Source organism: Trachypithecus francoisi, unplaced genomic scaffold, assembly GCF_009764315.1.
Source record: "Trachypithecus francoisi isolate TF-2019V2 unplaced genomic scaffold, Tfra_2.0 Contig00586, whole genome shotgun sequence".
NCBI classification, from domain to species: Eukaryota; Metazoa; Chordata; class Mammalia; order Primates; family Cercopithecidae; genus Trachypithecus; species Trachypithecus francoisi.
In genome coordinates, this window is record NW_022680749.1 from 8,024,013 (window position 1) to 8,045,460 (window position 21,448).

The 21,448-nt window shown below is 40.8% G+C and overlaps 2 long non-coding RNA genes across 2 annotated transcripts in view; one reads left to right on the top strand and one right to left on the bottom strand.

Moving 5' to 3' along the window:
- LOC117086494 overlaps positions 1-6,324 on the top strand; it is a 28,948-nt gene extending 22,624 nt beyond the window's left edge. Inside the window, exon 2 of the long non-coding RNA XR_004438400.1 lies at positions 6,009-6,324. This is a non-coding gene — a long non-coding RNA (uncharacterized LOC117086494). The remainder of the gene's footprint in view (positions 1-6,008) is intronic.
- Positions 4,926-7,102, bottom strand: LOC117086483. Its single transcript, XR_004438390.1, has 4 exons — positions 7,016-7,102; positions 6,157-6,228; positions 5,614-5,742; positions 4,926-5,338 (listed from the first exon to the last, which is right to left on the bottom strand). It is a non-coding gene; the product is annotated as an uncharacterized LOC117086483 (long non-coding RNA).
- Between the last annotated feature and the right edge of the window lie 14,346 nt (positions 7,103-21,448).

Here is a 21,448-nt window from a genome sequence, read left to right on the forward strand (position 1 = left end):
CTAGTTAGTGGTCTATCTATTTTATTATTTTTTTAAAGAAACCAGCTCCTGGGTTTGTGAATCTTTTGATTTGTGTGTGTGTGTGTGTGTGTGTGTGTGTGTGTCTCAGTCTCCTTCAGTTCAGCTCTGATTTTAATTATTTCTTGTCTTCTGTTATCTTTGGGGTTGGTTTGCTCTTGGTTCTCTAGTTACAGTATGTGCCATAAGGTAATGAGGAAAACATATAATCTGTTGTTTTTGGGTGGGGAGTTCTGTAGCTGTCTATGAGGTCCATTTGATCCAGTGCTGAGTTCAGGTCCTGAATATCACTGTTAATTTTCTGCCTCAATGCTCTAATATTGTCAGTGGTGCATTGAAGTCCTCCACTATTTTTTTTTTTTTTTTTGCATCTATGTTTCTTTGAAGGTCTCTAAGAACTTGCTTTATAAATCTTTGTGCTCCTGCATTGGGTGAATATATATTTAGCATAGTTAGGTCTTCTTGTTGAATTCAACCTTTTACCATTATGTAATGCCCTTCTTTGTCTTTTTTGATCTTTGTCGGTTTAAAGTCTGTTTTGTCTGATATTTGCAATTATGATTGCAACCTCTGCTTTTTCTGTTTTCCATTTGCTTGGTAGATTTTTCTCCATTCCTTTATTTTAAGCCTATAGGTGTCATTGCATGTGGGATGAGTCTCTTGAAGACAGTATATCAATGGGTTTTGGTTCTTCATCCAGCTTGCCATTCTGTGTCTTTTAATCGGGGGCACTTAGTCCATTTACCTTCAAGGTTAGTAGTGATATGTGTGAATTCGATCCTATCACCATGATGTCAGCTGGATATTATGACTTGTTTAGGTGGTTGCTTTATAGTGTCACTGGTCTGTGTACTTAAGTGTATTTTTGCAGTGGCTGATAATAGTCTTTTCTGTCCATATTTAGGGCTTCCTTCAGGAACTCTTGTAAGGCAAGTCTGGTGGTAATGAAATCCCTCAGCATTTGTTTGTCTGAAAAGGATCTTGTTTCTCATTTTCTTATGGGTTTAGTTTGGCCAGATATAAAATTCTTGGTTGGAATTCCTTTTCTTTAAGAATGTTGAACATTGGCTGTGAATCTCTTCTGGCTGGTAGTGTTTCTGCTGAGAAGTCTGCTGTTTGCCTGATGGGCTTCCCTTTGTAAATGACCTGCCCTTTCTCTCTGGCTGTCTTTAATATTTTTTAATTCATTCCAACCTTGGAGAATCTGATGATTGTGTGTCTTGAGGATGATTTTCTTGTGCAGTATCTTACTGAGGTTCTCTGCATTTCCTCAATTGGAATGTTGGCTTCTCTAGCTAGATTGGGGAAGTTCTCATGGACAATATTCTGAAATATGTTTTTCAAGTTGCTTACAGTCTCGTCTCTTTCAGGGACAACAATGAGTCATAGATTTCATCTTTTTACATAATCCCATATTCCTCGGAGGTTTTGTTTTTTCCTTTTCATTCTCTTTTCTCTATTCTTGTCTGCATGTCTTATTTCAGAAAACCGGTCTGAGCTTTGAGATTCTTTTCTCAGCTTGGTTAGTCTGCTATTAATACTTGTGATTACATTATGAAATCTTTCAGTGGGGTTTTCAGCTCAATCAGGTCAGTTATATTCTTTTGTACACTGGCTATTTTGTTTGTCAGCTCTTGTATCGTTTTATTGTGATTCTCAACTTTCTTAGATTAGGTTCAGTGTATCCCTGCATCTCAAAGGCCTTAATTCCTATCCATATTCTGAATTCTATTTCTGTCATTTTAGCTATCTCAGCCTAGTTCAGAACACTTGCTGGAGAGATAGTGTGGTGGTTTGGAGGAAAGAAGGCACTTTGGCTTTTTGAGTTGTTAGAGTTCTTGCACTGGTTCTTCCTCATCTTTGTGGGCTGATGTTTCTTCAGTCTTTGAAGTTAGTGACATTTGAATGGATTTTTTTCTTTTATACTATTTGATGACCTTGAGTGTTTAATTGTGGTATATGTGGGGGAATTGTTAAGCCAGCTGGCTTCACTTCTGGAATATTTTATGGGGCCAGCACTCAGCTCCCAACTCCTGGACGGCATGCTCTAATTCTGTTTTTTTTTCTTTTCTTATTGGGCCCTGACTTTGTTCTCTGGCTACTTGAGGCTAGAAATCTACCGTACTGTGAGGTGGCAGAGGTGCTCCCAGACCACTAGTCACTGTACTCTTATGGGTGGTGGCAGCCCAAGCATTTTGTAGTGTGGTGGCAGTGAGTCTGTCCTTGTTCCCACGTGTCAGCAGCAGCAGCAGCAGCAGTGGCAGCATGGTGGGATGCATGTTTGTCAGTTGTGGCATGTTGCTAGTGGGTGCCTGGGTACCTCTCTCCCTGTGAGTGTTCACCGCAGTGGTGGAGGCAGTGCGGCTGGGGGTGGGGTGCTGGGCCCCTACTGACAACTGTCATGCTGGTGGTGGTATTAGCCAGGAACAGGGTGCTGCTAGGCCAGGTCTGTGTGTGCTCTCTGTGTATGGCAGACAGTCGTGGTTGCTCGGGGAAAGGCAAGGTCTGCTGTTCTCTGTGCCAACTTTCACTCCTGCAGCAGTGTTGGTGCTACAGCAGGTGCTGGTGGAGGTAGGGCCGGCTCCCTCTGTGCCTAGCTAGGCTCTGACTGCAATGGTGATCTGGCAGGTGGACAGGGATGGCGTGCACTCCCACTGCAGCAGTGGAAGGACACTAGCGGGACAAGGAAGACAAAACCTGCCTGTGCACACATATGCCAGCAAAGTGATTTGGGGGTTACTGTGGGCCCAGCAGAAAGCTGCAGTGTGGGGAGGCAGCAGGCAAACTGGTGCATGGCCATGGGGGCCACCTCGCTGGAGCTCTCTGCCAGTCAGGCACAGTCTGCCTGTGCAGGAAATATGATGTGGGTCTCCAGGACACCCAAGGCTGCCCTGCAAGCAGGCATGGCCACAGCATGCCTGGTCATTCTTATCCACGCTAAAATCTGAGAAACACTGCTTCAAAGCTTGTATCAAGTAGTTACTGCTCAGGAACACAACTGCCCCCAAACTTCAGTGACCTAAAGAAATAATCTGTATTGTTTTTCATGAGGTTTTAGGTCAACTGGTTATATGATCTAGACTGGGCTCAAAGGAAGGGGAGGGTAGCTTTGCCTAAGATCGCTCATTTTCTCCTTGGATCTGCAGACTAGCCCAGGAATGTTCTTCTTATGGTAATAATGGTAGAGAGATAAGAAAGCAGGTAGAAATATGGAAGTGTTTAGCCTTTTTCCTCTTCAGAGAAAAGTGGGGACTCACAAACCTTTTTACAACCTGAGCACAGTCTATCTCTTTGAGTTCAGGCTGGCAGTGCTTCTACCAACACATTTCTCTATACGTTTGTGGGTTTTCTATGTATTTCATTTGCATTCACACTATGTGACAGAGGCCATACCAACAATTTTTTTTAGTTAGTTTTACCTCTCTAGACTTAATTACTCCTATTTTGGGCATGACTGGTTGCTGTGGGGTCATCCTCCCTTAGCTTTATGGAGGCCCTTCTGTGCGGCTGAGAAAATGCCTTATTTCTTACAGATGTCTTAAGGGATGTACAATCAAACTCTTACTTTAATCTTTACTCTGAGGGCATGTCTTACTGCAGCTCCCTTAATCTTTGTCCCCAGGAATTATCTTAATTTGAGAATCTTTTACTGGTTGAAAAGTCTAAATATGAGAATGCATTTTACTTTGCAGAGTAACAGCTTCCTGCATTTCTGAGCCATGTTCCCTCTCAGTTCTGTTTGCAAATTTGCTAGTTCATGCTTGAGTTCATCGCTCTCTTATAGTAACTTTTGATCATAGACAGCTAAAAACAAGCTGATGCTTCTGATATTCTGTCTGAAGACTTACTTGGACAAATTCAGAAGTTTATTAAATACATTTTCTATCTTCCAAGTTACTGTAAATGACAGTACAACCAAATAATTCACTATTTAATGCAAGCCTCCTCTAAGTTTTCTTACTATGTCTCTAGCCTCTATAAGTTTTCTCACCATTTTCCCAGCTTTCTTTAACACTTTTCTTGCCATTTTCTCAGTCTCATGCACCATCTAGTTCTAAAGCCAGTGTCTCATAATTTAAGTTTTTGTTAGAGCAGCATCCACTTTCCAGCACCAATTTCTGTATCACTTCACTATTGCTGTAACAAACTATCCCTAAACTCAATGCCTAAAATAACAATCAGGCCAGGCACGGTGGCTCACGTCTGTAATCCCTGCACGTTGGGAGGCTGACCGAGGCAGGTGGATCGCTTGAGCTTGGGAGTTCAAGACCAGCTTGAGCAACATGGGGAAACCATGTCTCTACAACAAATACAAAAATCGGCTGGGCTGGTGGTGCATGCCTGTAGTCCAAGCTACTAAAGATGGTGAGGTGGTAGGATCACCTGAATCCGAGAGGTCAAGGTTGCAGTAAGCTGTGAACATGCCACTGCACTCCAGCCTGGGTGACAGAGCAAGACCTCCATCTCAAGAAATAAAATAAAATAAAATAAATGCAGTCATTTATTATGTTTTAATAACAGATGGCTCTGATCTACAGGATAAGAGAATAGATACAGAAGGGTGTGTAGTATTGCTATTAACACAATCTACCACAAAGATTAAGACTTTTTACCTTAGAGTGGTAGAGAATATGTTTTTATTTGTCTGCTGGATAATGATGTTATTTTCTCTTCACATTTAAAAAATGCTTTGATAAAACTGTACTGTTTTCTTCCAAAAAAAATCAATGACAGGTTTTTAAGTCTGCAAAAAAATCAGTAAATGAAGGAAGCTGCCACTTTAAAGTTGCAAATCCAAGTTTGAAGCAACCAAGATTTCTACAAGCTCTCACTTCAAAGGGTAGAGAACCGAGCAGAGCAGCTTGATAGAAGAAAATCTTCTCTTTACTGGCAGAGTCACTCTAGGGAGCCAATATATTTTCTGTCTTCCAAGGCCCATGGAAGGAACATATAGAGCTTTGAAGTCAGTTGAACTCAAGTCTTTGGGGAAAATTACTCAATAAGGCAGAGGGTGAGAATGCAAAAACTGGACATGGTGGGAAGAGCTGCAGACCAGTATGACCTTAGGACCTGGGGCACTGGAGCACCTCTGTATGCCTGCAGGGAGCCTGCAGTTTGCCACATTGTGCTGTGACTTTATCTTGACAGTACTTATCAAAGGTACTTTCTCTTGTTTAGGTATATCTCCTCTACATACAGGGCTCTTCCTTGCTTCCCCTTACAAAGGCTGTTTCTCTCATTGAAATTAGCATTTAATTACTCTTTCATTCAACGAACATCTGAGCGAGTGAAAGAATGTTGAGGACTCCATCCTTTGGTGCTTTGTGAAAAAGAAAGGAAAGGTTGGGTTCAAAATAGCAAGAAGCATAATAAGTATAATCTACATGACTGAATTAAAAAATCTTGCCCTGCATATTAATTTTGTAAATACGGTAATCAGCTTATATTTGCATACTATGAAATGTTTTTACCAACATATGACTGGAAAACAAGTATGCTCCATTCTTTGTAATGTAGTGAATTAGGGAAGACTAATTGCTGTAGCAAAAATTCCCCAAACTCAGGGGTTTAACATAATCAAAATTTATTTCTTACTCATAACAGAGTCTCATGTGGATGGGAGACACTACTCCAGGAGGTCGTTCAAGAATCTGGGCTCCTTCCATCTCGATGCCTCCCCATATTATATTATATAGTTCCTTGTAGTTCACCCTATTCACCTGTCTGATGGTGACAAAGAACATGATGGTTTTAAAATGAGCACATATTATTTGTGGCGTTTCTATGTATGCATACCTCATACGCACTTGAGGAGATTGAACCTTATTTCCTTGCCTTTTAGTATAAATTACTTAGTGACTTGCCTCTACTGAATAGAAAAAACGTGGAAGAACAATCTTTGGAGACTAGATCCTAAAAAGCTTCCTGCTTTCTCGCTTTCTCTCTCTCTCTCTCTCTCTCTCTCTCTCTCTCCACCCTCTTTGTTTCAGGTTGCTAACTTTGGAGGAAGCCAGCTGCCATGTCACAAGAAGATTCAGGAAGCCATGTGGGGAGGCCCACATCATGAGGAACTGAGGTCTTTGCCAATTACCAGCAAGGAAATGAGGCCTCCTTCCAACAGCCATGTGAGTATCCTACCTTGGAAGTGGACCCTCTAACTTCAATCAGCCTTCAAACAACTGCAGCCCCAGTTGATGACTTGACTGCAACCTTAGGAGAAACCCTGAGTCAAAAACGTTTAGGAAAAACACTCCCAGATTCCTATTGGAAATTGTGTAAGATAATAAATACTTATTGTTTTAAGCTGCTAAGTGTTAGGGTGATTTGTTATATAAAAGTAGATAACTAATACAGAGAATGAAGTATTACATTTGGGAGGGTTTTATGATTCAGGGCCTGCAAGAAGCCTAAACTGCTTCCTACTCCATTGTACTGATGAGAGCTGAGGCACATGGTCACACCGAAGAAGCTAACTGTAAGAGCAGCTGGGAAATACAGTCTAGTCAAGTGCCCAGGAGGAAGGAAACACTTTGATAAATAGCTGGCCAGTCGTGGCCACATTCAGTGAATTTATATTTGGGAATGTTTGGACCACAAGAATCTGGTGACTGTTTATTCCAATTCAGACAAGATTCTTAGAGGAAACAGGTAAAGTCTTTGATATAGTCTGTCTTCGAGAATGATGCCAAAAATGGCTGGAGTTTGTCTATGGCTTTGGTTTGTCTAATTTAGTAGTGCTGTCATAACAACAGCAGCAGCAGCAGCAGCACTACCAACAACTAACATTCATTGAACACCCAGGCATTGTAAGAAGCATTCAATTAATCATCACAACAACAGAGTGAGGTAGGTACAATTATCTCAGTTTTACAAATGGGGACAATGAGACACAGAGAGGTTAAACAACATGTTCAATGTCTCAGGAACATCTGTGTAAGCTAGAGATCCTGCTCTTTAGCCTAAGTCTGTATTTCTTTAGGGCACCGGATTTACTGACCTGTAAGAAAATCAGCAGGGTTAGCAGAGTGTTGAAAGCAGAGATTTAGCGGCTCCAGGCCTCTTTTCAGTGGATGGTGCAGGAGGAGCCCTGACCTGCCCTCCAGTGTGGAGAAATGCGGGTTGGGGATGCCCTTCACTGTGGGAAGTACCTTGAAGATGCTTTAGGCACAGGTGTCATCCTACAAGAGGTAGGAAGACATAAGGTAGAGCAGTAAAACTCCAATTTGGCTAAATAAATTTATGTTTGTTTTTCTTTAGCACAACTCTAGATAGGTGTGCTTCAGTTTCTTCTTCTGTATACTAGAAATAAAAATGCCTACATATGGGCTTGTTATATGACAAGCTTGAATGACATGATATATGCAAAAACATCTGGAATATTTCTAGGTCTAAAACCAAAATTGTTTTTTGGGTATACCAATGCCATTATATTCTAGAGAATAGAGGCCATATCTTATTTGTCATTATATCCTAAGTGCCTAGTACAGTATCTTGCACAAAGTGATTGCACAATACTTTTTTGTTGAAGGTACACATGAATAAATGAAACAATCATTTCTTTTTCATTCTTTTTGGGAAGGAGGAGCCCAGTCTGAGATGTGCAGTCTAATCATCATCTGTTCCATTTGGGGGCTGCTTAAGAGTTCAAAAAGTGCCTCCGCAAACAATATCCTATGCCAGTGCCCCATCAGGACATCACCTTTGCCTGCTCCTGGAGCCATGGGAGGCAACCCTTATTAAAGTATTTTGTCCAATTCAAGATGGAATAAAGTCTAACAAACTTAGTGAGTGCTTGGAGGAGAGCAATAAAAATGGATTAAATAGACCTTTTAAAGAAAGGTTAAGAGAATTGAGATTACTTCAGCTAGAGCGGCTGATGGGGGGAATAATAAATTTTCAAGAAACAAAAGAATATCTTGCAAAACTTGGTGGTTAGCAGTGGGCAGTTTCCCTGGAGGGTAGAAGAGAAAGAATTTTGATGACTTTCCTGTTCGACGCTAACAAGCAGCTTCTCTTGCCCTCTCTACCCATGGAATTGTAGTAGTTACTTGCTCTCTGAAAATTCTTTATTGCATTAGGACATCCTCTCCAGAGTGTTGTGCCTCTCAGTACTGTGAGGTCACCGGGGCAAAGCAGAAAAAAGACATTAACTAAAAGGTTAGAATGTATTCATCTCTTGACTTGGCACTTTGAAAGGAGAGGACTAGGTTACCCAATTAACCAGAGGCTCCAAAGACATTTATAGACCTCCCTTCTTTGACTTCCTAAGACTTCTAAGGTAGAATTCTTATAAATCTGCTACATTCCATAATATGTGTGTGAACAGCACACTCACTTTACTCTTGTTCAATTACCCCATAAACTTTATGGATATGGGAAGGTTTCCTGGGAGAATGAGAGCTTGGAAATGGGTATTAGCAGTGCCACTAAATCTATGGTGTTACTTGCTGAGCCCTGAAGTTAACTTACATTACCTTTATATAGCTTATAACCTAACAGATGTTTATTGAGTGCTTTCTATGTGCCAGGCATTGTGTTAAGCACGAGGTATACAATGGTGAAATGTATGTATGTGGCCCTTGCCAATATAAGGCCCTAACACAAGACCTAAAGGCCAGTGAGGGATACAGACAGATCAAGACACAACCAAAATATAGTGAGATATGTGCTATATAAGATCATAACAGAAACCAACCCAGAGTTAGGGGGTCAGGGAAAGCTTTTTGGATAATATGATGCCTAAATGATCCAGGAAAGGTGAATAAACATTATCAATTATCATTATTCCTTCTTTGGCCACACTATTGGTTTAGATATCTCTTATTTTGGAAATAGATGTCATGACCTGACTCAGTCACATTCCCTCTCCTCCCCAATTATTATTTTTCATCTTATTTTAAAGTTATTGACAGCATAATCTAGACATCATTTGCATGATTTAGGGGGAAGAAAGTGTCCAGGTGTAGTTAACTCAGGTGAGAGTAATACATACAGGTAGCACAAGTGTTATTGCAGTTCTGTTCATGAGGATCATCTAGAAAAGGATCTCTATTCACTTGAACTAGAGAGAGCAGAAGCCCCACTAACATCCGTTTGTACAGGAAGCCCCAGGAACATCCGTTTGTACAGGAAGCCCCAGGAACATCCGTTTGTACAGGAAGCCCCACGAACATCTGTTTGTACAGGAAGCCCCAGGAACATCCGTTTGTACAGGAGGCCCCACGAACATCCATTTGTATGGGAAGCCAGGGCACTTTCCTGGTATTGGTGCACCATTACGGTTTTTATTAATTATTTTTGTTTATTAATAATCTGAATGAGGCCACCATGTAATGATAAAACTTATTAGAATTAAATTTGAGCTGCTCAGTGTTAAATAATTAATTACAATCAGCCTCGTAGCAAAATACAAAGGAGCAACTGCCCAACTCAAGTGTTTCTCTCCTTTCTTGGGACAGTGCCCACACTGAGGGATGGCCTTCGGTGGCTGTGTATCTACACTGGCTACAGCTGGCTGATCCAGGGCTAGATTGCTGGCCCAATTTGGGCCAACTGGATGACATCGTAGGAATTTTTGAATTGGTACAAGAAAAAATGTGAATTATTCTCTCTTGGTGGTGGCCATTGCAAGATATATTCTTGGGCACTGATAATGGCTATGTGCCTTCCTCTGGTTTGCAGGAGGAGGATTTGAAGAGAGATACCCAACCAAAACCAGAGAGAGGGAGAGAGGAGAGGAAAGGGGGGAGAGAGAAAGAGAGAGAGAGAGAGAGAGAGAGAGAGAGAGAGAGAGAGAGAAAGAAAGAAAGAAAGAGAGTGGGAGCATGCATTGTAATGGCATCTATTTCTCTGGCTTTCACAATTCCCAAGGCCCAGTTATTTCTGCACCTGTGCTGCAGTTTGGTGATGTGAGAAAGATCAGTGCTCTTTTAATAAATTCCTTTTGTTCTGCCTAAGCTACATCAATATGGGATTTTGTCTCCTGCAACCAAGAGTCCTAATGAAGATAGGCCTGCAGTATAGAGATAGAAACCTGCTTATTCACCACTTGGTGGCAGATGGTTATGGGACAAAGCATAAAACTCACTGGTCTCCTCTTTTGTGAGCTTGCACATCAGGACATCTCTTGAGGCACAGAGAATTTTAGGAGGATGAATATTTGGCTCAGATCCCAAGGTTTTATTCTACACTTGCATTTGCAACCTCCATACCATGTTGCAGGCTTCTAGCCCATCAGCTCCCATTGCTATTTCCAGAGGGTCCACTAGGTGGGAGGTCTTGTGCAGTAGCTGCCCCCACCAGGTTCTGGAGTAGGACAGAACCAGGTTGGGATTTTAGATTTACTTCCGTGGGTAGCTGTGTAGCTTTAGGCAAATTACTCCTTTGAGCCTTGGTTTTCTCTTCTATAAAATGGAAGCCTATGCCAGAAGCAGTGGCTCACGCCGGTAATCACAGCACTTTCGGAGGGTGAGGCAGGTAGATCGCTTGAGCCCAGCAGTTCCAGACCAGCCTGGGTAACATGGCGACACCCCTGTCATTACAAAAATAATAATAATAAATTAGCCGGGCACAATCGTGTGCACCTGTAGTCCCAGCTGCTCAGGAGGCTGAGGTGTGAGAATCACCTGAGCCTGGGGAGGTAGAAGCTGCAGTGAGCCATGATAATCACGTCACTGCTCTCCAGCCTGGGCAACAGAGCAAGACTCTGTCTAGAAAAAAGTAATCATTGGGTGTTATTAGGATTAAAGGAGGCATTATGTGTAAATTATTAGGCAGAACGGTTGGCACATAATAAGTGCTCAATAAATATTAGCAATCATTTTAATACAAACCAAGTCTACAAATAGGAAAGGATTGTATTTTCCCCTCAATTGTTATAAGGCAATGGATGAGGTCAATTTTTAAGATGCATAGAATTACTCTAATCCTGCTATAAAATAATGCAGGGACAGTGCTTTAATGCCTCAGAAGAGACCTAAACAATGTAAGAGCAAATTATGATTGATTTTCTGCTTGTGACATAATCTGACAGTTTTCGTTCTTCCCCACTCCCCAGTTGGAAAAAACTGCAACAAAAAACTGTCTGAAACCATGCAGTGGACTTACTATATTATGCCTCACTTCTTCCTGAAATCCCATAGACCCTCTCCAGGGTGTTTAATTACTTGAACTATCCAAAGAAACTAATTATAACAACCCAATGTTGCCCTGAAGTTGCATTTATGCTCAACAAAAAAGGTCATAAAATCTTCTCTGCTAGACTGAGGCAGGAAATGGTGCGAACCTGGGAGGCGGAGCTTGCAGTGAGACGACATCGCGCCACTGCACTACAGCCTGGGCGACAGACCGGGCGACCGAGTGAGACTCTGTCTCAAAAAACAAACAAAAAATAAACACAAATCTTCTCTACTCATAGCTCCTGTTTATTTTGTCACAGTTTGAAGTAAATAAAGTTGGTTTAAAGAAGAGTTTAAGGTCAGCCAAATTTGTTTCTGGCAGTTTTTATCTTATTTCTCTTCTCTTAGGTCCCTCTCTGCCCTTATACCTGCAAATTTCTCTCCTTTTGCCACTCCCCCAGAAAGTTAATAAAATATTTTGAGGCAATATAATTGATTACAGTGCTTTAGAGTCAGACATATCTAAATTTCAATTTCAGCTCCAAATTGGTGGCCATAACATGCACCTCTTTTATGAGCGCATATGTGTTCAATAAATGAGAATTATTGACAATTATTATTGAAACTAATTTATATTAAAACATCAAAGTAATGGTTCTTGAAATATGGTCTGGAATAACTTTCATCAGAACAACCTGGAACTGTTATGAAAATGTCAATTCCTAGGTCTCATTCCGAAGCTACTGACCTCTGGGAGTGAGACCTAGGAATCTGCATTTCTTAACAAGCTCCTAGTTAGTTCTTACGCATATTAAATTTTGTGAGTCACTGAGATTATACTTGAAGATGACAGAAGTAAAGTCAACGTGTTACATTTCTCAGTCGTATTTATATTTTGGCCTGACTTATAACAGTGGGGTAAAAGAACTTTGTACTATGTTACAGCCATCAATAAGCAGTAGTGGAAAGGCTTTTCTGAACTCCAGCGGTGCTTAGTCTCTGAAAATCACGTTGAATCCACATCTAAGGCTGACTCCAAAGGTCATTACGCTTTTGCTGTTTGAACACTTAGCTTCTTAGTAGGTGTACTAAACTTTGGATGGTACTGACCCACCTTGGGCATTTTGGGCATTTGGAATGTGAAGGGCTTTTCCGGTTACAACGAGTGAGTGGGTCCAGAGGTGCAAATGTCCTGGCTTGCATAAGGTAGTTCTGCACCATGAAAAAATGTCCTGCCTCGGAAACCGTAGTTTCTGCTGAGGGCCAAGGCAAAAGGAGCCGCTTTCTATCACTGCTCTTCTGTGAAGGTGGAGGCACATTTCCCAGAGCACCTAGTAATAGAAGACCCGTGACAGATCCCCAGGCTTTGGTCTGCTGTGCTATGTGAGACCTGTCTTGCTCCTGCACAGAAATGTCTCCAGCCCTTCCTTGCCTGGATACCTTTCACCTGCAGATAACGCCTTTCTTCTGCATTATAATACGTGATGCTGCAGCTGGGATTGTCTTCAAAGCAGAGGCAGAGTGACCATAAAGCTAATGAAGCTTGAGCTTCCCAGCTCTTCTCTTGCGTAGACCCTTGTGATTGCTGGGAGCTGTAGAGTGGGAGAGGGAAAGTCAGGCTCCCCCAGGAAGCTTCAAGGTAAGCGTTTCTGACTAATTGTCCAGAGGGTCTCATGGGAAAGGCACTTGGATCTCCAAAGTGGCAGTAACTTGTTGTGACTTATTTTGTCATATTAAACAAACATTTGTTTAGTTTTGCATTTGTTTTTAAAAAGCCGCTACTCTCCAAATTATATAAACTGCAGACTCCATAAAACCCGGATCTTCCCATACTTCTGATTGGGGCTTTTTTGCTTTCTGAACGTATTTGTGTGCGGCTTAATAGGTTTTCATATGAATATAAAATGATGAGCCTATAGTGGTGGCTTGGGGCCAGAGGTGAACTGAATTTGTGTTCCATATTTCTTTGGCCAAAGGTAGTTCATGGTAGCAAATTCCCTACATTTCCAGACTGCTGACTCAAGGTGTTCTCCAGTTATACCTGTGCAGAGCTGACTGAAGCATATAGGACTAGTCAATGTAGCAGTGGCTGGAAGAACAGGTAGGGTTGAGCCAATTGATGTGATACACGAGGGCTATCTGATAAATGCATTCCTATGTAACCATCACAGCAAAGTTAATTAGATAATTCCCCACAGCTATGTATCATTCCACTGACGGGTTAGTCCTATTGAAGAAGATTCCAGTTTGTAAGAGTCATTAAAGGAATCGATAACACCTGGTGGATGACCCATTCCACTGAAGGGTTAGTCCTATTGAAGAAGATTCCAGTTTGTAAGAGTCATTAAAGGAATCGATAACATCTGGTGGATGACCCATTCATCTGTAATCTAGACTTGGCTGCTGCTGAGTAGCTTGTAAGTCTTTGGCAGATAATTCTATCTATGGACAAAAAGGGGTAAGTGAATTAATTTGCTCCTCTCAAGGGAAAACTATGTGTTGAATATGCTGACCCAGTTACCTTTGAATTTTATCATCAAATTTGAGAAGCTATTTGGCATTGAATTTAATATCTACTCAGCTTTTTCAGAAGATCTCCACTGAAATAACTAACTTCCAGAGAAGCTCTGTTCAATCCTTTATTGAGGTTATCTTCACTTCTTTTCAAAAGACTTCCATTCTCCTTCTACCTATGTGTACCACAAACTTACCTTGATCAACCCTGTCTGTGCATCAGCATTTTTTAATGCTAAATCTAGGCCAGATCGTGGTTCTTAGACTTTAATGTGCATCAGAGTCACCTGAAGGGCTTGCTAACACAGATTTCTGGTCCCACTCTCCAGGGTTTTGGATTCAGCAGGTCTAGGATAGGGCTGAGAATTTGCAAGTCTAACAAGCTCTTAGGTGATGCTACTGCTGCTGGTCTATGACTGCACTTGAGAACCACTGGGCTGGACAAATAGACCCAAACTCTGGCTGATTATTAAAATCATCTGGGGTAATTTTGATCGGCAAGGATGCCCGAGGCCCATCCTGAATGCATGAGAATCTCTGGGAGCCTGGGACAGGATTGAAGTGAGGTCGTTAGGGTACCCTGAGAGCTACTGTTTTCTTAAATTTTGCACCCTGAGCACCTCACTCTAGTCCTGGCCCTGCTAGCAATTTGCATTTAATGTATCAGACCAGCTGCAGCATAGAAATCTCTCTAAAGCTTGCAGGAGTAAATAACAAGAGTGTGAAGTAGTCTCTTAACCATTTATAGATTGGGCTATTTCTTTCAACAAGGGATGCAGTTGCAGTGATATTTTTAGAGCTAAAAATTCACAGGTCATGAGCTTACTAACTGGTTTCAGCTAAATTCCTTCCTTGGTATGGAACCTTTAAGTTACTCAACCTGTGAGGGTTAACTGCTAATAAACCACTGACCTGTATACTAGGAAAACATAAAATGCAATAGAGTGCATGTTGGAATTAGGGCTGGGAGATGTTCACGGTGGTTGCTCCTCTTTCCTTGTCATCATATGTATACTTGCAAATAATATTTAGTGATTAGCATGTCACAGAAGCAAAAGTACTTTTCTCTCTAAGAATAATTTATTTTGAAATAATTTCAAACTCACAGAAACCTTGTTAGAAGTTTTACAAAGAACTCTTATATCCCCAATATCAGACTCCCCAACTGATAACATTTGATTGCATTTTCTCTGTTGCACTGGGTTCTTTTCTCACCCATGTCCCTCACCCAGCTTGCTCTCTCTCTTGCTCTCTGTCTCTCCTCCTCCCCTCCCCTCCCCTCCCCTCCCCTCCCCTCCTCTCTCTCCTCTCCTCCATCTTCTTTTCTTCTATGGTCTAGGCTCCCATCTGGGCCCATAAGGGACATTTAATTTTCAGGCCTCTTCCAGTCTGAAAAAGTTCCTTGGGGTTTCTGTTTTCCATGTTGTTGATGGTTTTAAAGTATGAAGCCCTTTCATTTCATAGGGTGACTCTCAACTGCCTGATGTTTTCTTGCCACCATGCTTACGTCATGCTTTCTTGTAGGAACATGACAGAAATATTGCCCTTCTCAGGGTATCACCTCAGAGGGCACTCTCTTTACACATCCCGCCACTAATGACGTGAATCTTGGTCACCTGGTTATGCTGGCATCTGTCAAGTTTCTCCACCAGTCTTTCTTTTGTGCTTAGTTATAATTTTATGGGAGGTATTCCAAGATTATGCCAATATCCTTTTGCTTCTATGATGGCTGCCAAATTATGACTCTGCATTTTCAGCACTTTTTCTACATTTTTTAGTTGACATTTTATTGTAAAGCAAGGTTCATTAATGTTATGTAATCATAGATTTCTATTTTATTTAATGAGTTGTCATTTGACACTTTCATTCTTCATTTGATGCTCAATTTTTCTACAGTTTAAATGGTGGTAGCCCCTTCATGACATGTTCCCGTCATTCATTGACTATTTTCTTACTTTCTGGCACAAGGAAAAGATGCCCCATGCTTATCCTGTTCTTTCTGTGACTCAGCCCTGGAATGAGCCGTTTCCTTAGGGAGACACTTATAATCCCCAAACTCCCACCAAATAGCATCTATAAATGAGAATTACATGTTAAGAAATTCAGTTAGCTTTCTAAATTTAAGCATATGCATGTCAACAAATGTTAAAAACTCAAAATACAATGTATACCTTGAAGGAATAGATAAAAACGGGAAAATAGACCAGAGAAAAATTTTTATGGTCTTTGTTTATTTCTTCTTGAGTTATACCATCAGCTGCCAAATGTACATACCTCCCAACATTTTATTTGCAGTCTAAGTCCCTTCAGTGTTAACTTGCGTCTAGTTAGTGGGTTTCCTTTCTCTGTGGCTGGTTTGGTCGCTTAGATGGACCAAAACAGTTTTGGCTGTCGACCTTGCAATATATCCCCATGAAGATTTACTGGATGGGACAGGGTGTAGACTTCAATCCAATTTGTGGTTTGAGCATAAGGAAGATTCTGGAAAATACCTGCTTATTGTATGTAGTGTGTGCAAACCAAAGATGGTGTCCTGGGAAAGAAATCTGCTGATAACATAATTCTAGTGGTGTTCTTAGAAGGTTGAATTGTTTCCTGCTGAGTTTTCTTGCCAAAATAATTGACTTGCAACCTGGAAACAGCAGCAAGATGGGGGAGGGGAAAATGAAGACATTATTGCTTCCTGTGAAATTTTGCATTCCTGAAAAGATTCAGGTTTTCCAAAGTTCTCTGCTATTTTAAAATTCTAATAAGAAGCAGACTTGGCATCTTGTAATGGTTGAGTTGGTATGGTAATTGCATTACAATAAATAGCTGAAGTGCTAGGCCCGTAAAAGTGACCTAAGATCCACTGTTCTCTTGCAATAGGGGACTCTTTAATAGCCACAGATTTTAAAGGGCTAGTGTCCTTTTGGACCGTTTCTTCCAAGTACAAATAAGCAAAAGTCTACCTTAAGGGCACCGTGTTGGGTGTGAGTAATTTTGTCTTTGCTAAGTTAAGTGCTATTATTAGCCAGAGAAAATTATGCTGACACAATTTAAGCAAAAATGATATAGGAGATTGTTGGAAAAATCAAACCTTTTGTTTTTCCAAACAAGAAAATAAGCTATTCTGGTGTTATTGGGAGGAAAATAAACAGAAAATCGTAGTCTTAAAGAACACGTTTGTCTTTAGGATGTGGAATAAGAATACCAGAATCTCCAGGTTTATAAACTAGATATATGAATATATATTTCATATTCCTTTTCTCCTAATTTCCATTATTCATGGGATTATAAGCATAGAGGAGAAAAACATAAACTATTTCTAGGACCGACTTCACTGCATTCAAATCTTCACGTTCAGGGTATGGTGCTCAATGGAATGAGGGATGGAAAAGATGTATGAAACCTAGATGTGCCTGTGAGTAGCTCATGATTTTGTAGGGGAGCAGGGGAATTGTATCAGTGTCGCTATGAGTGCTACACAAAGCTCAGTGTGAAATAAACCCTAGGAATGGCAAAAATAAGTGTGATCTGGGTTGAGGAAGAAAGATGTGTTCAGATGGAACTATTTGCAGAGTGTGTGTGTGTGTGAGAGCGAGAGAGAGAGATAGAGACAGAGAGAGAGGTACAGAGAGAGAAAGACTAATGTAGATGTTTCTAAATGGAAAGGGCACAGTTATACTTGGCAGGTCAAAATAAGAGGACTAACAGGTTGCCCATATGGGTATTCACACTATGACATTTACCTTGATAAATTCACTAGTGTCCTAGAGACTGGCTCACAGTATTTCAGGTTCAAAAACTGAGGTCTCGGTGTACCAGACTTGGCTCAGTGATGTTGACACAGTGTGGCAAAGCTTACATGGGTTTAACATACAATTTATTAATCCACAATGGGAATTGCAATCCTCGCTGAGGAGAATATTTATGTTAGCATGCCCACGGTATTCTTTCCTTGTAGGCCTACATAAGCAGTTTACTTGCAGTTGTGAAATCAGAATCTGGAAGATTAGTTTTTTGATTTCAAAATGAAGTGGCATCAAGCTTAACGGACTGTTGCGTCCATTTCCTAAGTGAGGGTACCCTTGGTCATAGGACCCATCAGATACATCTTTGAGCCATGATAAAATGTTTTCCCCTGGACATTGCTCAGCCTAGCACTGCTCATGGTGTCCTCTGATGCTCTTCCTTGTCTATTTCCATAGGTGACTGAAGATCCTCTACTCCTGATCCATTCTATCCCCTCTACTCTGCAGAAATTAAAAGCAGAAGATGGTGGATTAAACAACAGAATTGGCTAAACTAAAAATGGTTTAAAATGATGCATACATACTTACATTTTTAAAAATTAATAGGTTTCAATGTAAATTCATCCACTAATCTTTTGATATAGAACCACCATATCACATTTTCACTGATTCTTAGTTTGGATTTCATGAATTATACCTGTTATGTAATCTTTATGACTTCCAGGGATGTGTGCATTACAATCATTTAAGGTGACTTATAAAGTAATCTGAGGGCACAGTTTTCCCAGATTTTTGTGATTTCCCTCTCACTTCAGGCTTTTCTTATTTGCACTTAATTTGATAGCAGTTTACTTTTAGCCCAATCAATATTTTTAGTTTTTCCAAAACTTTAAATTCAATAGAAACAACTGTTTTTAACATTCATATTTCATCAGTTTACTGAGTAATTAAATCATTTAATTTAAATATTTTGAAAAAACATAATTGACCTCTAGAAACATTAAACTCAACACATGTATGTTGTGTTCATTCAGAAATGAACACGCTAGGGTATCAGACACATCATAGTAGCATTAGGGAGGTTTGATGAGTTCAGGAGGATTCTCGTGTGTATTGATCACTTCAGTTACAAGTTAAGTCTTGCTGGCCCAGGAGTCCTTTCTCCTCTGGCTTTGCATTTCTCTTTCTTGGTCCTTATATGCTATTGAAGAATCAGAGGGCAGCATATGCCTCAAGAGATTTGTTTATCATCTTTTCTTTCTAGTGGGAGGGGAGCCAGGAAAATCATTTTGGAATCACTAATGGCAGCCACACTCCACCCCACATGCAAGAAGATAAGAGGTGACTAATCCCGACTGAGAGGAAGCTTCCCCAGGAGTTAATGTAGCACATATAGCTCTATTATCCAGGGAAATGGAGTAGCCTGATCTTTCGAGTTGAAAAGAAAAGTGACTCGCTTCCTTGGATTAATTTTTGGGAGGATCAAAAGGCAAAGGTTCCAGGTTTATGAGATGTGATGTTAGAACTAATCCTGACACAGTGTTCCTTGGGTGCGCTGGTTCTCTGAATGGGGATGGGAATGTAAAGAGGAAAAGAAGAGCTGTAAGAATTTGGGGTCCTGAGTATGGAGTTCTCTGGACTGAGCTCAGCCCTAAGGGGCTGGATTTTCATCCCTGTGTGTCTGTGTGGTTTGTGCAGGGCTCTGGGTCAGCCACACACCTATTGACAATTATCTGAAACTTGGATGTATGACAGAGAGGGAAGCATGGTCTTTCAATGTTATGTTGGAGCATTGCTTAGGAGGGCCACCCAAGATTCCTTAATTATATAGAGGAGTAGACCTTTGTTTTAATTTGCAAATCTTCTATCAGTTAAGGCCCAAATTCTGTGAAATTTTACTTTAATTGGTATATATTTTGTTTGGTACAGATTCAAATGGGTTTGTTTTGTAGAAAAGGTAACCCTAGAGGTTATGTGTTAATACCCTGTAGGACAGCCATCCCAGACCTTTTTGGCACCAGAGACTGGTTTCATGGAAGACAATTTTTCCATGGATAAGGGAAGGAGGAATGTTTTTGGGCTAAAGCTGTGCCACTTCAGTCCATCAGGCATTTGTTAGATTCTCGTGAGGAGCATGAGATCTAGATCCCTTGTACGTGCAGTTCACAATAGGGTTCATGCTCCTATGAGAATCTAATGCTGCCGCTGATCTCACAGGAGGTGGCGCTCAGGTGGTAATGCTGGCTCATTCACTGTTCATCTCCTGCTGTGCAGCCTGGTGGCTAATAGGCCATGGATCAGTATACATCTGCGGTCCAGGTTGGGGGGCCAGTGTTGGGGACCCCTGACATTACCAGTTTTGTATCCAACCTAGTGCCTTATTCTAACATTAAAAATGTCAAATCCCAAGCATCCCACATTTCTCAGATGACCTTCTAACCAGCTTACTCATTAATGAATTGAATGAGGCTTTGACATTGTTCATCCTTTATTTGCATGATAGCCTCTGTCAGGATGATTTAAGATCTGTTTCTATCAGTGATCCCATGGGAGAGAGAAGCAAAAGCATCATGGACTCCTTGGAGTCCCCATTTCACCTTGGTGGAGTAGGCAGGTTAGCTAGACTTGTTTCAATTCAAGGGGAGGAGGGTATCCCTGAGTTTTTCTTCTCTGAGCAAAGAAGGTAGGGGTCAGGTGGTTAGTGGTGATGATAATGAGGGTGGAGCTCCAGAGACTAATTGGATAAGTAAAAGTGATGTGATTATAATTCCATTTTAAGTTTGTGGAGCAGTTTTTATCAGGCATTTACAGCAGCGCATTCATTTTTGAATGACTGAAGTAAAACCAATTCTCATCTCTTTGTATTTCTGACAGTGGCATTTGAAACCCTATCTTGAAACTGCAAAGATGAGGCAGTGGGATATAGCATTTTGAGTCTTTTCGTACTCAAATAGAAATCTACTTACTGGGAGTTACTGTCCATAAGTGTTGTTCACTTTGGATCATTTTGATGGAGCTCATGCTATGATTTTCTTTCAGAATTAGAGGAGAAAATAAATGTGGCCACCTCTACTTTTGTATTGTTTATCTTGCTCAGATTCATCTAGTTGGCAGTCAGATGCCAAATCTAGCACTGGAAATGATGTACACATTATTATATATTGTTCTTGACATTTTTTGAACATTTCCTTTCACGAGGTACTCTTTTAAACACCTATCATAATTCATTTTCATAATGAAAAGGGACCAAATTATGTCCTATTTTTGTTCTAATATGATGGCAGTTGTTGTAGGTCAGGTTCTCCAGGAAGTAGACTCTAAGAGAGAGATGTATGTGCAGAAGGTTAAATGGGGATTGCTCTTGGAGTTAACATCTCTTAGGAGTGAAGGAAGCAGGACGGGTCTGTGGAGAAGTTGAGTTGAAATACAGTCACAGCAAAGACCTCAGTTGATCCCACAGGATGCTCTGGGCTTTGGAATCCCCACATTGACTAGTTTTTTTGATGCAAGCTGATCCCCCACCAGTGGTTCTGAACTTGGTCAGAGGGGCATTCCTCCACAAAGAGCAATCACTGAGGTTCTACCACCTAGATTTTGCTTCACACAAATTCATCTCTTTCTTTCTATTTTCGCTTCTGCAGCATAGGTTGAGGCTATCATTGTTTCTTTAGTGGATTTTTTAATGGTCTTCTAACAACTCATTTCCCAGCTCCTACTACTGTGTTCTCCAATTAGGATGACATATAATTTGTTAACTAAACCAGGACACTTTTGAGAGTGAAATAGGATATTGTTAAACATTACATTTAGAAAGCAGGCATCAACAAGGACCCAGGCAAACTGGGACATATGGACACCCCTCTAATTTATCCTGCATAGCTGTCAGAATTTGCTTTCTGAAACTCTTGTCTGACCCTGTCACTTGCCATGTTATATAATGTGTCTAAGGGGAAGCATGTACTGTTCTAATAACTGCAGCATTCTGCTCTGCTTGGCTGGATTTCTTGTTATAAATCAGTCAATTAGCTGTCTGCATCTCTTGTAGTTTGGGATAAATTATAGTAA